This window comes from Ursus arctos, unplaced genomic scaffold, assembly GCF_023065955.2.
Source record: "Ursus arctos isolate Adak ecotype North America unplaced genomic scaffold, UrsArc2.0 scaffold_2, whole genome shotgun sequence".
Classification (NCBI taxonomy): domain Eukaryota; kingdom Metazoa; phylum Chordata; class Mammalia; order Carnivora; family Ursidae; genus Ursus; species Ursus arctos.
Window position 1 is genome coordinate 95,347,549 of NW_026622874.1, and position 15,210 is coordinate 95,362,758.

A 15,210-nucleotide genomic window follows, 5' to 3' on the forward strand; every position below is an offset into this window, starting at 1 on the left:
GGTTGCAAAGTACTTAGAATTTATGTCAAATGGTACCATATTAGCTCTAAGTAGGCTGTGAAAAGTTACTGATTTAGGGGCACCTGGGTGGCTCAGTCATTAAGCATCTGCCTTCCCCTCAGGGTGTGATCCCAGGGTCCTGGGATCAAGCCCTGCATCGGGCTCCCTGTTCCACTGGAAGCCTGCTTCTTCAAAAGATCAAAAACCAAAAAAACAAAAAACAAAAAAACTTACTGATTTATATCATACTCTTTAAAGTAACCACTAAAAAGGTAATGTGAAGAGATACAGCAAAAGAGCCAATAGGTAAATTAAAAAGAAATTCTAAAGTAAATTTGCAATTAACCCAAAAGAAGGCAGGGAAGTGGGAACAGAGGAATGTACAACGAAACCAAAATAATAAGCAGGAGCCAAAAAAAATAGTAGACTTCAACCCTAAATCATTATATCGGTGATTACATTAAATGTAAATGGCCCTTGTGTTGGGCCTCCAAAACCATCTCTAGGTTCCAAGTTTTGCTAGAAGGACTCAGGGTTCAGCATGTAGTCCTATAGTTGCATTGGTGTATTAAGTATGCACAGCTGGATTATAAGAAAAAAAGACTCGCGTGGAGTCTGGAGGAATCCATATGCAGGCTTCCTTATGCTCTCTCCTTCCTGTGAGAGATCACACAGAGCACACTCTTCCACCAGCCATGAAAAGGCAACAACACGCATATATCTGTTCCTGCACACAGAAGCCCATTAGAGACTCAGTCACGAGGATTTTTACTGGAGGCTGGCCAGGCTGGCCTCTGCCTCATATGTATCAAAATTCCTAAAGGAAAACAGATGTTCCGGGTACAGTGAATCATCCTTATCAGTTAACCGTGGAGTAGGAGCACTCCAAGAATCAAGTTCCCAGAAGCTAACCAAAGGTCAGCTTGCAAACAGGCCTTTCTAAGGCTAGGCTTCAGTTCTGCCATCTTAACTCTTTTCTGCACAGGACTAAACACTCCAGTTAAAAGACAGAGATTGTCAGACTGCATAAAAGAGCAAAACCTACTACTTGCTGTCTACAAAAAAATTGCATTCTAAATATAAGGACACAGATTGGCTGAAAATTAATGGGAAAAGATATACCATACAAATATAGATAGACATTTTGTAATAATTCACCAGGAAGACAGAACAATTATATGTGTGTGCCTAATAATAGAGTTTAAAGATACATGAAGCAAAATTTGTCCATAATTAAAGGGAGAAATAGATCTACAATCACAGTTAGAGAGTCTAACACAGCTTTCTCAGTAATTGATAAAACACGTAGATAAAAATCAATAAAGATAAACTCCAAATGGATGAAAGACCTCGATGTGAGACAGGAATCCATCAAAATCATAGAGGAGAACATAGGCTGTAACCTCTTTGACACTGGCCACAGCAACTTTTTTCATGACACATCTCCAAAGGCAAGAGAAACAAAAGAAAAAATGAACTTGTGGGACTTCATCAAGATAAAAGCCTTCTGCACAGCCAAGGAAACAGTCAAAAAAACTAAGAGGCAGCCCATGGAATGGGAGAAGATATTTGCAAATGACACTACAGATAAAAGACTGGTATCCAAGATCTACAAAGAATTTCTCAAACTCAATACATGAGAAACAAATAATCAAATCAAAAAATGGGCAGAAGATATGAACAGACACTTTTCCAATGAAGACATACAAATGGCTAACAGACACATGAAAATATGTTCAGCGTCATTAGCCATCAGGGAAATTCAAATCAAAACCACATTGAGATACCACCTTACACCAGTTAGAATGGCAAAAATGGACGAGGCAAGAAACAACAAATGTCGGAGAGGATGTGGAGAAAGGGGAACCCTCTTACACTGTTGGTGGGAATGCAGTTGGTACAGCCACTCTGGAAAACAGTGTGGAGGTCCCTCAAAAAGTTAAAAATAGAGCTACCCTATGATCCAGCAATTGCACTAGTGGGTATTTACCCCAAAGGTACAGATGTAATGAAGAGAAGGGCCATATATATGCACCCCAATGTTCATAGCAGCATTGTCCACAATAGCTAAACTGTGGAAGGAGCCGAGATGCCCTTCAACAGACGAATGGATTAAGAAGATGTGGTCCATATGTACAATGGAATATTACTCAGCCATCAGAAAGAACAATCACCCAACATTTGTAGCAACATGGACGGGACTGGAGGAGATTATGCTAAGTGAAACAAGTCAAGCAGAGAAAGACAATTATCATATGGTTTCACTCATTTATGGAACATAAGAAATACTAGGGAGATCAGTAGGAGAAGGAAGGGAAGAATGAAGGAGGGGTAAACAGAAGGGGGAATGAACCACAAGAGATTATGGACTCTGGGAAACAAACTGGGGGCTTCAGAGGGAAGGGGGTGGGGGGATGGGCTAACCCAGTGATGGGTATTAAGGAGGGCACGTATTGCATGGAGCACTGGGTGTTATACGCAAACAGTGAATCATGGAACACTACATCAAAAACTAAGGGTGCACTGTATGGTGACTAACATAACATAATAAAAAACTATTATTAAAAAAAATCAATAAGGACATAGAAGATCTGAATCACCTTGACTTAACCGACACATACAGGACACTACAACCAATAAATGCAGAATACACATTTTCCCCAAACACACACATAATATGGCCCATTCAACACACTATGTGCTTGGTCAATGGCTCAACACATTGTAAAGATTGAAATGTTAAAGATTTGTCTTCCAACCACAACGGAATTAAGTTAAAACTGGAAACAATAATGTATCTAGGAAAACGTACTTGAAAACTAAACAACACACTTCTAAGTAATCCACGGATCAAAGAAGGAGTTAAGGAGGAAATTATAAAAACTTTTTAATTGGATAATAATGAAAATACAACATATCAAAAGTTGTGGGAATTAGCTAAAGTAGTGTTAGTTGGAGATTTATAGTTTTTAATGTTTATATTATTATTATTTTAAATATTTATTTATTTATTTATTTACTTATTTATTTATTTATTTTAGAAAGAGAGAGAGTGCACAAGTGGGGGAAGAGAGAATCTGAAGCAGATTCCACACTGAGCATAGAGCCCAACGAAGGGCCTGATTCCATGACCACAAGATTACAACCTGAGCCAAAACCAAAAGTCAGGTGCTTAACCAACTGAGCCACCCGGGTGCCCCCAATGCTTATATTATTAAGAAGGGAAAAAATGGGGCACATGGGTGCCTCAGACAGCTAAGCCCCTGCCTTCGGCTCAGGTCATGATCTCCAGGTCCTGAGATCGAGCCCCGCATCAGGCTCCCAGCTCAACAGGGAGTCTGCTTCTCCCTCTCCTTCTTCCTCTTTCCCTGCATGTGGTTTCTCTGTCTCTCTCTCTCTCTCAAATGAATAAATAAAATCTTTAAAAAAAAAAAAGAGGAAAAAAAAAAAAGAAAGGTCTAGATCAGTGACCCAAGTTTTCATCTTTAGAAGCTAGATAAAGAACACCACGATCAGGGTACCTGGCTGGCTCAGTCAGTAGACCATGCAACCCTTGATCTCAGGATTGTGAATTCAAGCCCCACATTGGTTGTGGAGCCTACTTAAAAAAAAAACCCAAAACACCAAGATGACCCAAAGTAAGCAAAAATAAGGAAATAATAAAAATAAGAGCAAAAATAAATCAAATAAATAACAACATAGAGCAAATTAACAAAGCCAAAAGTTTGAAAGATTAACAAAATTGGTAAGATCCTAGCTAGATGGAAAAGAAAAAAAGGAGGGATTGTCACTACAGATTCTACAGACATTAAGAAGATGAGGGAAATAACCAATGGATCAGAGAAGAAATCACAAGGGAAATTGGAAAACATTCTGAGAGTAATGAAAATGAAGACGCAATAATTGGGGCGCCTGGGTGGCTCAGTCGTAAAGCGTTTGCCTTCAACTCAGGTCATGATCCCAGCGTTCTGCGATCGATCCCCGCATCGGGCTCCTTGCTCAGTGGGAAGCTTGCTTCTCCCTCTTCCACTCCCCCTGCTTGTGTTCCTGCTCTTGCTGCCTCTGTCTCTGTCAAATAAATAAATAAAATCTTTAAAAAAAAGACACAATAATTTACTAAAACTTATGGGATGCAGTTAAAGCAGTACTTCCAGGGACATTTGTATCTGTATGTACCTACATGTAATGAAAAAGAGAAAAGAAAAAAATCGCTGAAACCAAAGGTTGGTTCTTTGAAAAGATCTACAAAACTGACCAACTTTAAGCAAAACTGGCACTGAAAAAAGGATCAGTAAAATTGGGAATGAAAGAGGGGACATTCCTACCAACCTTATAGAAATAAAAAGGATCATGAGGGAGTACTATAAATAACTATATGCCAACAAAGCAGAGAACTTGGATGGAATAGACAAATTCCAGATTCAAAGACAAATTCAAGAATAACTGGAAACTCTGACTAGACTTATAACAAGTAAAGAGATTGAATTCATAATAATAATATAAAAAAACACCCCCAAAGAAAAGCCCAGGCCTAGATGGCTTCTCTGGTGAATTCTGCCAAACATTTTAAGAAAAACTGAGATCAAAACTCTTCACAGACAAACTTTGCCAAAAAGTAAAAGAGAGGTAACATTTTCCAACTCATTCTATGAGATCAGTATTATCCTGATACCAAAACTAGACAAAAACACCACAAAAAAACTACGTACTAATATCTCTTATAAATATAGCCACAAAAATTCTCAGCAAAATACTACCAAACTGAATCTCGACGTAATCTAGATGTAAATGTTATTATACACCATGACCAAGTGGGATTTAGCCCAAGAATGCAAGGTTGGTTTAACATAAAAAAACTAATCAGTGTAATGAACCATATCAATAGAATAAAGGGCAAAAACCATATAATCACCTTAGTAGATGCAGGAAAATCATTTGACAAATTTCAATACCCTTTGTGATAAAAAAAAAAGAACATTAAAAAACTAGACATATAGTCCTCAGCCTGATAAAGGGCATCTAAAAATAACCCACAGCTAACAACATACTTAATAATGAAAGACTGAATGGCTTCCCCCTAAGATCAGGAACAAGAAGATGATGTCTGCTCTCATCACTTCCACTCAACATTTTACTGGAGATTCTAGCCAGGACAATTAGGCAAGAAAAAGAAATAAAAAGCATCCAAATTGGAAAGAAAGAAATAAAACTATCTTTATTTATTGATTACATGATATTATTTCTAGAAAATCCTAAATAACACACACACACACACACACACACACACACACACGGGCTAGTGAGTTCAGCAAGGTTGCAAGATAAAGAACAATATAAAAAATAGTTGTATTTATGGGGCGCCTGGGTGGCACAGCGGTTAAGCGTCTGCCTTCGGCTCAGGGCGTGATCCCAGCGTTACGGGATCAAGCCCCACATCAGGCTCCTCCGCTATGAGCCTGCTTCTTCCTCTCCCACTCCCCCTGCTTGTGTTCCCTCTCTTGCTGGCTGTCTCTATCTCTGTCAAATAAATAAATAAAAATCTTAAAAAAAATAGTTGTATTTCTACACAATAGGAATAAACAATCTGAAAATAAAGTTAAGAAAACAATTCCATTTACAGTAGCACCAAAGAGAACAAAATAACCAAGAATAAATTTAAGCAAGCAGATGAAAGAACTATATACTGAAAACTACAAAACACTGTTGAAAGAAAGAAGACCTAAATAAATGGAAAAACATTCCATGTTCGTGGGTTGAAAAATTTAATCTTGGTAAGATGGCAATCCTCTCCAAGTTCAACGCAACCCCTAGCAGAATACCAGCCGACCTTTTTGCAGAAATTGACAAGCTGACTCTAAAATATATGGATATTCAAAGGACCCAGAATAGCCAAAACAATCTTGAAAAAGAAGAACAAGGTTGAAGGTCAAACACTTCCCAATTTCACAGCTTACTACGAACTACAGTAATCAGGACAGTGTGGTAATGGCATAAGGATACATAGGTCAATGGGATAGAAGTGAGAGTCCAGAAATAAGCCCTCACACATTTATTGATTTTTTATAAGGGTGCCAAGGCCATTCAATGGGAAAGAACAGTCTTTTCAACAGATGTCCACATGCAAAAGAAAGAAATCAAACCCCTACTTCACACCATATACAAAAACTAACTCAAAGTAGATCTGAGACATAAATGTAAAAACTGAAACTAGAAAATGAGAAGGAAACATAGGGGTAAATCTTTATAACCTTGGATTTAGCAATGGATTTTTAGATGTGACACCAAAAGCACAAGTAACCAAAGAGAAAACAGATAGATTGGACTCAATAACATTTAAATTTTGTGCTGGCAGGGGCAACTGGGTGGCTCAGTCTGTTAAGCGTCCCACTCCTGATTTCAGCTCCGATCATGATCTCGGGGTCATGGGATCGAGCCCCTTGTCAGGCTCTCTGCTTAGCAGGGAGTCTGCTTCTCTCCCTTCTCCTCTCCCTTTGCCCCTCCCCCCATGCATGCCCTCTCTCTCTCTAAAAATGAGTAAAATCTTTTTGAATTGGCAGATGAAGAGATGGATGGATTGATTGAGAGTTATATGAAAAACAAACACAATAAAATGTTTTTTAAAATGTGGAATCCAAGGGCGCCTGGGTGGCTCACTCAGTTAAGTGTCTGCCTTCGGCTCAGGTCATGATCCCAGGGTCTTGGGATGGAGCCCCATGGTGGGCTCTCTCCTCAGCTGGGAGCCTGCTTCTCTCTCTCCCTCTGCCTGCCTCTCTGCCTGCTTGTGCGTGCTGTCTCTCTCTCTCTCTCTCTCTCTGTGTCAAATAAACAAATAAATAAAATCTTTTTTTAAAATGTGGAATCCAGGTGCTGGGTACTGGGGTGCTCATTACACATCTTTTCAACTTTTCTGTATGTTTAAAACGCTTTATAATAGGGGCACCTGGGTGGCTCAGTCGATTAAGCATCTGACTCAACTTTGGCTCAGGTCATGATCTCAGGGTCATGAGATCAAGCCCCAAGTCAACTCTGCACTGGGCATGGAGCCTTCTTAAGATTCTTTCTCTCCTGGGGCGCCTGGGTGGCACAGTGGTTAAGCCTCTGCCTTCGGCTCAGGGCGCGATCCCGGTGTTGTGGGATCGAGCCCCACATCAGGCTCCTCCGCTATGAGCCTGCTTCTTCCTCTCCCACTCCCCCTTGCTTGTGTTCCCTCTCTCGCTGGCTGTCTCTATCTCTGTCAAATAAATAATAAATAAAATATTAAAAAAAAAAGATTCTCTCTCTCCCTCTCCCTCCTCTCAAAAACAAACAAGCAAACATGAAAATAATCAGTGTTGGTGAGGGTGGTGGAGATATCGGAATCCCGATCCCTGGTTCTAATACGCTGCTGGCAGGAGTGTAAAATGGTGTAGCTGCTGTGAGAAATCAAGTGGCAGTTCCTCAAAATGTGGAACACAGAATTACCGTATGAGTCAGTATGTTAAGCCTATCTTTTTATTTTCTATATTTTGATGTTTTGACATCTGGGGCGTTGCTGATCCTGGAGATACTGCCTCTCCCATGGTTAGCTCATTCCTAGAGATAACGAACAATCCACGTGACCTGTGAGTGGCCCTTTCACATGCAAACCACCCAGTCCAGGGCCCACACCCTTAGCCACCTCCTTGATGGGGCTCTCACATGCGGGGCCGTTCTCTCCCGGTGCCCTCGTCACACCGTGGCCAGGTACCACGCAACTAGGGGCAGCCCCCATGACCCAGAGCCTGCTGAAATTATTCACACTAACCAGTCCTCACCCTGTTTATGCTGCCGTGCCTGTTCCTTCGGCCAGAAAGCAAAGTAAAGGCTCTTGGCCACGCTCTACCCCCACCACCAGTCTGCCTCCTACGCGACGGGGGCGCTTCCTGCAGAGGCCCCGTGTGCTGTGCCGTGTCTCCTGCTCTGGGATCTGTTAGTGTAAACTTCCTCCTTCACGACAGGGATTTCCATGTACTCGTGTCTTACCGTACTGGATTAAAATAAATTCTGGGTATCTTTCTTTCTTTTTTGTTTAAGATTTTATTTACTTATGTGACAGAGAGGCAGCCAGCGAGAGAAGGAACACAGCAGGGGAGTTGGGAGAGGAAGAAGCAGGCTCCCAGCGGAGGAGCCTGATGTGGGACTCGATTCCCGAACGCCAAGATCAGGCCCTGAGCCGAAGGCAGACGCTTAACGACTGCGCCACCCAGGGATCTTTCAAACAATTCCACTTCTAGCTATATACCCCAACGAACTGAAAGTAGGCCCTCTTAGCAGCGTTATTCAAAATAGCCGAAAGGTGAAAACAATCCCAAATGTCCATCCAGGGAGGAACAAACAAACTGTGGTATGTGTATGAAACGGAATATTATTTAGCTAGAAAAAGGAATAAAATACTGACACATGCTACGACCTGGATGAACCCGAAAACATTATGCTAAGCAAAAGTGGCCAGACACAAAAGGTCACGTGTCGTATTATTCCATTTATATGAAGTGTCTTGGAGATTCTGGCTGGCTCAGTCGGAGGAGAGTGCAGCTCTTGATCTCGGGGTCGTGAGGTCAAGCCTCATGTGGGGTGTAGAGATTACTTAAATAAATTTTAAAAATGGTGAATACTCATTGGTATTTAGGTACATTCACGATGGCATGCAACCACCTGTGTCTCGTTCCAATGTTTCATCACCCCCCAAAGAAACCATAAATCCATTAAGCAATCACTCCCTTCCCTGAGTCCATTTCAAAGTGGTAACCATTTCAAAGTGGTTAATTTTATGTTATGTGACTTTTATCTCAATTAAAAAAAAAGAAAAAAGATTATGGTATAGAATAAATGAGTAGGCATAAAGGAAACAAGATTGGGGGCACCTGGGTGGCTCAGTTGGTTAAGCATCTGACTCTTGATTGCAGCTCAGGTCATGATCCTGGGGTTGTGGGATCGAGGACCGTGTCAGGCTCCACACTCTGTGGGGAGTCTGCTTGGATGCTTTCTCTCCCTCTCTCTAAGATAAATAAATGAATCTTTAAAAAACAGAAAGGAGGGGCGCCTGGGTGGCACAGCGGTTAAGCGTCTGCCTTCGGCTCAGGGCGTGATCCCGGCGTTCTGGGATCGAGCCCCACATCAGGCTCCTCCGCTATGAGCCTGCTTCTTCCTCTCCCACTCCCCCTGCTTGTGTTCCCTCTCTCGCTGGCTGTCTCTATCTCTCTCATATAAATAAATAAAATCTTAAAAAAAAAAAAACAGAAAGGAAACAAGATTGGCCAGGCACTGGTAATTATTGCCGCTGGTGGTGGGTACTTGGGTTTCACTATACTATTCTCTTGACTTGTATATATGTTTAAAATACTCCATAAAAGAAAGTTTTCTGTGTATGTGTGCGTGTATATGTGTTTAAGAGGAGGGTTCCAGTGATAATAAAGACACTGTCAAATATTCAGGGGAAGATTTGAAAACACACACACACACACACACACCACACAAAACAGTTTCATGAAATGAAAGAATGGAAAATTCAATATTTGTAAATTAATGAATTGTGATGTATAATGTTATCTTAAAGTGAAGATGTAGCTAAATTAATTAATAAAGTATTACAACTCTTATATTACAAGGAAAATATCACAAACAGGCATCCCTAAAAGTTTATACACTTAAGTTGGCAAAAAAACAAAAACAAAAACAAAAAAAACCCACTTTACGTTAGACTTCAGAAGAAGTGGCTTTGTTTTTGGGGTCTTCTCATATTCTAGCATCTGAGGTATATTTCTGTAATGCACAGAGGGTCCTGTTCTTAGAAAACCATCCTTGTTCCTGGAGCAGGGCCCCATCCCCACACTTCAGCAGAGCCTGGCAACATTCAGCACCTCCCTCCCGAGTCTAACCGACCTATGGCCTGAGTCCTTGCCCACACACCACCTCACTTCACCAACCCAGTTTCCATGTTGAGTAATTCTGATCTTCTGTCCACAAAAATGGGAAGTCCAGACCTTTCTAAATAAGGTCACATTATTTTCATTAAGCCCCCAGATGAGATTACTTAGAGCCTGCTTTGCCCATACTGAGACCCAGGAGCCCTCACATTATCCAATTGTTATTTCCACATGTAACCTCAAGATGCTGCTTCCCATGGCTCAAGGAGAGTTTCAAGGAGTTTTTCCCCTCTCTGGCCTTCTGACCACACCTGTCTTTTGTGATATGACCATGCCCTCATGCCCTGGGCACACACGTTCTCTGAGAGTAGGTGCCCCTACTTCTCTGACTCCTGGAGAAGCCATCAACCTCCTTTGACACCCTACATCCTCTAATTCCCCACAGCACAGCGGAGATCAGACTTTAGCATCTGGTAAGAGTGTACTGAGCATTAAGGGTTAGTGACCCATAGCCATGTTGGTAAACTTGTTTCTGTGAAGGACCAAATGTTAGATATCTTAGGTGTCATGAACCACATACAGTTTCTGTCACATCGTCTTCTTTGTTTGTTAGAACAAACCTTTAAACATATAAAAACCACTCAACTCTGGGCTGGACAAAGTGGGCGGGGCTGGGGCTGGCTCCCATGCAGGCTGTCTTGGGCTGCCCCTCATCTGACCGTCCCACTTGAGTCTTGGAAGGGGCTGCAGCCAGAGTCCACGGATGCAAAGTCACCCACAGGATCCCCAACAACACAGTTCTTGCCCAATTCCCAGGCTCAGCCCTTGCAGCAGGGACAGTTTCTAGAGAAACTGCCCATGTTAGTCAAGGGTTCTCAGAGACACAAACCCAATAAGGTATAAAGATAGAGATGTACAAACAGAGATAGAGATTTATTTTAAGGAATTGGCTCACAGGACTGTGGTCGCCAACGGGCCAGCAAGCTGGAAATTCAGGCTGATGTCACAGGGTTGAGTCCCAACTCCACAGGGCAGCAGGCTGGAAACTCAGGGAAGAGAGTTCCAGGTCTGTGTTCCAGTCTTGAGGACTCTTTCTTCATCAGAAACCCCCCGTCTTTGCACGTAGGGCCTTCAACTGATTGGATGGAACTTCTCCACGTTACAAAGAGTAAGCTGCTTTTTACTCAAGGTCTTTACTCAAGGTCATGGCAACATCGACACTGGTGTTCAAACAACTGGCGCCTAAGCCTGGCCAAGTGGACACAAAACGGACCATCCCGTGCCCTGCCCCTCAGAACCCAGGTTCAGGAGGTGTTGGGCCGGGAAAGAGAGAAAGCTTTTACTTTCTCTCTACTCCCACGCCTGTCTCCCAGCGCTCCATGTATTGTCCAAGGACTAGCCTCTTTGCTGGACGACCGACAGCAGAATTTCCACTCCTTTCTCGGGAAACACAACTCCCACCCCCAGTGATAAAGGGCACTTCCTCAGTACTGAGTTGGCATGATAGGAATTGAATTCTGGCTTTAGCAATGCTGCTAACCCACAGTAGGGCCTGATTTCTCATCAGCTCTAGGCTTCCTGTGGAACTCTGGACCCAACACACTGAGGAACCCTGTAGAACAAAGTAGAAGATAAGTAGGTACTTGTTAGGTCACCTTAGCTTGAGGAAGCCTTATCTGATCAGAAAACAGCTTTATCTCCCCAGGCCGGCCCTTCCTGCCCCTCTTGCAGCCACATCCCCAAGCTCTATGTCACAGTGTCCATGTTTTGACACAAAGAGCAGGATCCGGGGTCGCCTGGGTGGCTCAGTTGTTAAGCGTCTGCCTTCAGCTCAGGTTATGATCCCAGGGTCCTGGGATCCAGCCCTGCATTGGGCTCCCTGCTTGGCGGGAAGCCTGCTTCTCCCTTTCCCACTTCCCCTGCTTGTGTTCCTTCTCTCGCTGTCTTCCTCTCTGTCAAGTAAATAGAATCTTTAAACAACAACAACAACAACAACAAAACAAAGAGCAGGATCCGGGTGTTTGCAACTTGGACGCAGAGCTGAAAGTTAGTCTCTCTGTCAAGTAATGAGCACTTAATGGTGGATGAGTGAATACCACAGGCCAGACATTATAAGGGTTTTATCTAACCCTCAAAGGAGCCCACTGGCAAGAAAGATACCACAGTCCCCATGTCACCATTCACAGTAGTGTCCCAGGGGCCAGCACAGGGACAGGAAGTGCCCCCTCTCAGGGGGTTGAGAGGGAGGTAATTTACATTCCAGACAACTGACATTTCCAAACAGAACAGTAACTCTTATTCCAGGGAGAGGGGCCGTCACCAATTTCCCCAGGGACCAGGAGTAGGTAGTGACTTGTCCTGTGTGCAGTGACTTAATGGCTCCCCAGTAGAAGAGAATAGGCATCCCCCATCTGAAGCAAGCCTACTCTCCTGAGCTCCAGGAGACTGCTTGCAGCTTCAAAAACCTAGTTTTTCCAGACTCAACTTACTCCAAACCAGCAGACAGACATTCACTCTTGACAATCCTTCAAATAGTTCAGAAGTGCTAATCTTTGCATCTTTCTCAGGCCTTCAGCCGTTCCTTGTGCGGCCGCTTCTCAAGCTCCCATCCCATCCACCCTGTCAGCTCCTCCCCAAACCCACCCAATTCAGTGGTACTCAGTTGTGGCTCCTCACCGGAACTTCGCAGGGAGCTGCCTGAGAAAGTTTGAGGAGAAACAGGATATTTGCTGGTCCCCAAGTATCTCCTCCAAGATGTTACTGAGAATAAGGGGAAAATAGTAATTCTACAGTGGAGAATCCCAGAAGACACCACTCTGGCCAAAAGATCAAGGTGAATATCCCCCGTAATAAGATTTTTAACAGAAAAAAAAAAAAAACAGTAGCCCTTCCTCCTATGAGTCTCCTATACTTTCACACAGAATACTTTTTTTAAAAGAATTATCCATTTAGTTTAGAGGGAGAGTGAGAGAGTGCACACATGCATGGGGGAGGGGCAGAGGGAGAGGGAGAGAGAGAATCCTCCAGCAGACTCCCCACGGAGCACAGAGCCCAATGCAGAGCTTGATCCCAGGACCCTGAGATCATGACCTGAGCCAAAATCAAGAGTCGGACACCAATGGCGCCACCCAGGTGCTCCCCCCTCCCCCACTTTTTAAATAATCTCTCGCCCCTACTTGGGGCTTGAACTCATGACCCCAAGATCAAGAGTTGCATGTTCCACTGACTGAGCCAGCCAGGCGCCCCAGAACACTTCACTTTTGACACTTCTGGTCACCAAAGGTGTGGAGGTTTATCCCCACCAAGAAATTCTGTTTAACCCCAGCTGGATGTCCTACAACTTAATTCAGCACTACCTGGAGCTGGCATCAGACTTGCCCCCACTTCAGATGCCATTCACCAAGCACTAGGTCCCTAGGTTACCCACAACTTCTGTCCAACTTGGCTACAATTCAGAGGTTCCCAAGACTGACTCCTGCTTTGGAATCAATTAATTTGCTAGAGTAGCTCACAGAACTTGGGGAAACACTTATGTTTACCAGTTTATGAAAGAATATGATAAAGGATACGATGAACAGCCAGATGAAGACCTGGGGGGGGGTGAGCCCAGGAGTTTCTGTCCCCATGGAGTTGGGGTACATCACCCTCCTGGTATGTGGATGTGTTCACCGAGCTGGAAGCTCTCTGAATCCCATACTGTTGGGATTTTATGGAGGTTCCATGATGTAGGCATGATCAGTTATTAACTCCATTTTCAGTCCCTCTCCCTGTTCTGGGGAATGACAGAAGGTGGGGCTGAAAACTCCAAGCTTCTAATCATGGCTTGATCTCTTTCTGATGACTGGCTCCCATTGAGGAGCCCACCTATAGTCACCTCATTAGAACAAAAGGCACTCCTCTTACCCAAGAAATTACAAAGACTTTAGGAATTCTGTGCCAGGAACCGGGGACAGAGACCAATATCTATTTTCTATTATTGCACAAAGATATGTTGACATCACAAATCCTCTGATGTGATGCGCCGAAAAGACACAAATCCACTACTATGGTATCCTCGTCAAAAATGTGTAACCTCAACCTAATTGTGAGAGAACACCAGAAAAGCCCAAATTAGCTGGTATTTCATCCATCTGGTACTCTCCAAAAGTGTCAGAGTCGTGAAAGTCAAGAAAAAACTGTGGAATTGTTATAGATTGGAGAATGCCAAGGAGGCATGACAATTAAATGCCAAGTGGGATCCCAGGTAGGATCCTGGGACAGAAGAAAAGGTAATAGTAGAAGGACAGGTGAAATTGGAAGATCTATCATCCAGTGAAGAGCATTGTACCACCATTGATTTCTTAGTTTTGCTTATTGGGCTGTGGTTATATCAGATGTTAACATAAGGGGAAATTGGGTGAAGGGTATATGGGAATTTTCTGTATTCTTTTTGCAACCCTTCCGTATGCCAAAAAAAAAATTTTTTTTTTTAAGTTTAAAAACTACTGATGCATATGTCCCCTCCCCAAGATTCTGCTTGGTCTAAGGGATAGCCTGGCATCGAGGGTCTTGAAAGTTCCCAGGCGATTATAATGTATAGCCAGGGTTAAGAACCATTGTTCAAGTTTGTCTCCGTCTCCCACAGTGTAACTTCCAGAACCAGACACTATAGTCCACATGTGGTCGGACAGAAACACAACGGGACTCTCACCTCCTTTTGTCTGGACACCAGATCTTTATTAATGCAGCCTGGAGTCCAGGAGCTTCCTTTAAAAACATAGATTATTAACGTAACCAGAGCTTTTTCCTTTCTAAAACCCCCAAGTCTTTCCTCATATGATGGTCTGCTGTGCCATGCCTCTCCTTTCCTGGCATTGGGTGTGGTTTTATACCCCGAGGTCCAGATAGTTCATCTCCTTACCTTTGGTCCTTTGTTCCAGCCTGGCAGGATGCTGAAAGCCTCCTGCCACATTGTCTCCACACTTACCCGGATTTGGCACACACACTTGAAAACCAGGGCTTCTCCATCTTTATGTGATACACCAGCGACAGCACTTGGACGGGAGGACAGAGCCCTAGAGCCCATCCCTTGATGTCCTGGTTAGCATCTGTCTGGTTGTCTCTGTTGAGGACTGGGCTTATGGTCCCAAGGGACAACGATGGCCGTCAGGGAGGTTATCCAAAGTGTCCAGGACTAGAATGAGCCAGAAGGAAAGTAGGAGCCAGGTCCTTAGAGAACACCGAAGGCCAAGCCAGGGAAGCTGCAGATGGTAACCACGTGCACAGGGCAGGGCTGGCGACGAACGGAGAAGACAAGAGGCTGGGAGACACATGGTCCCTGAAATAA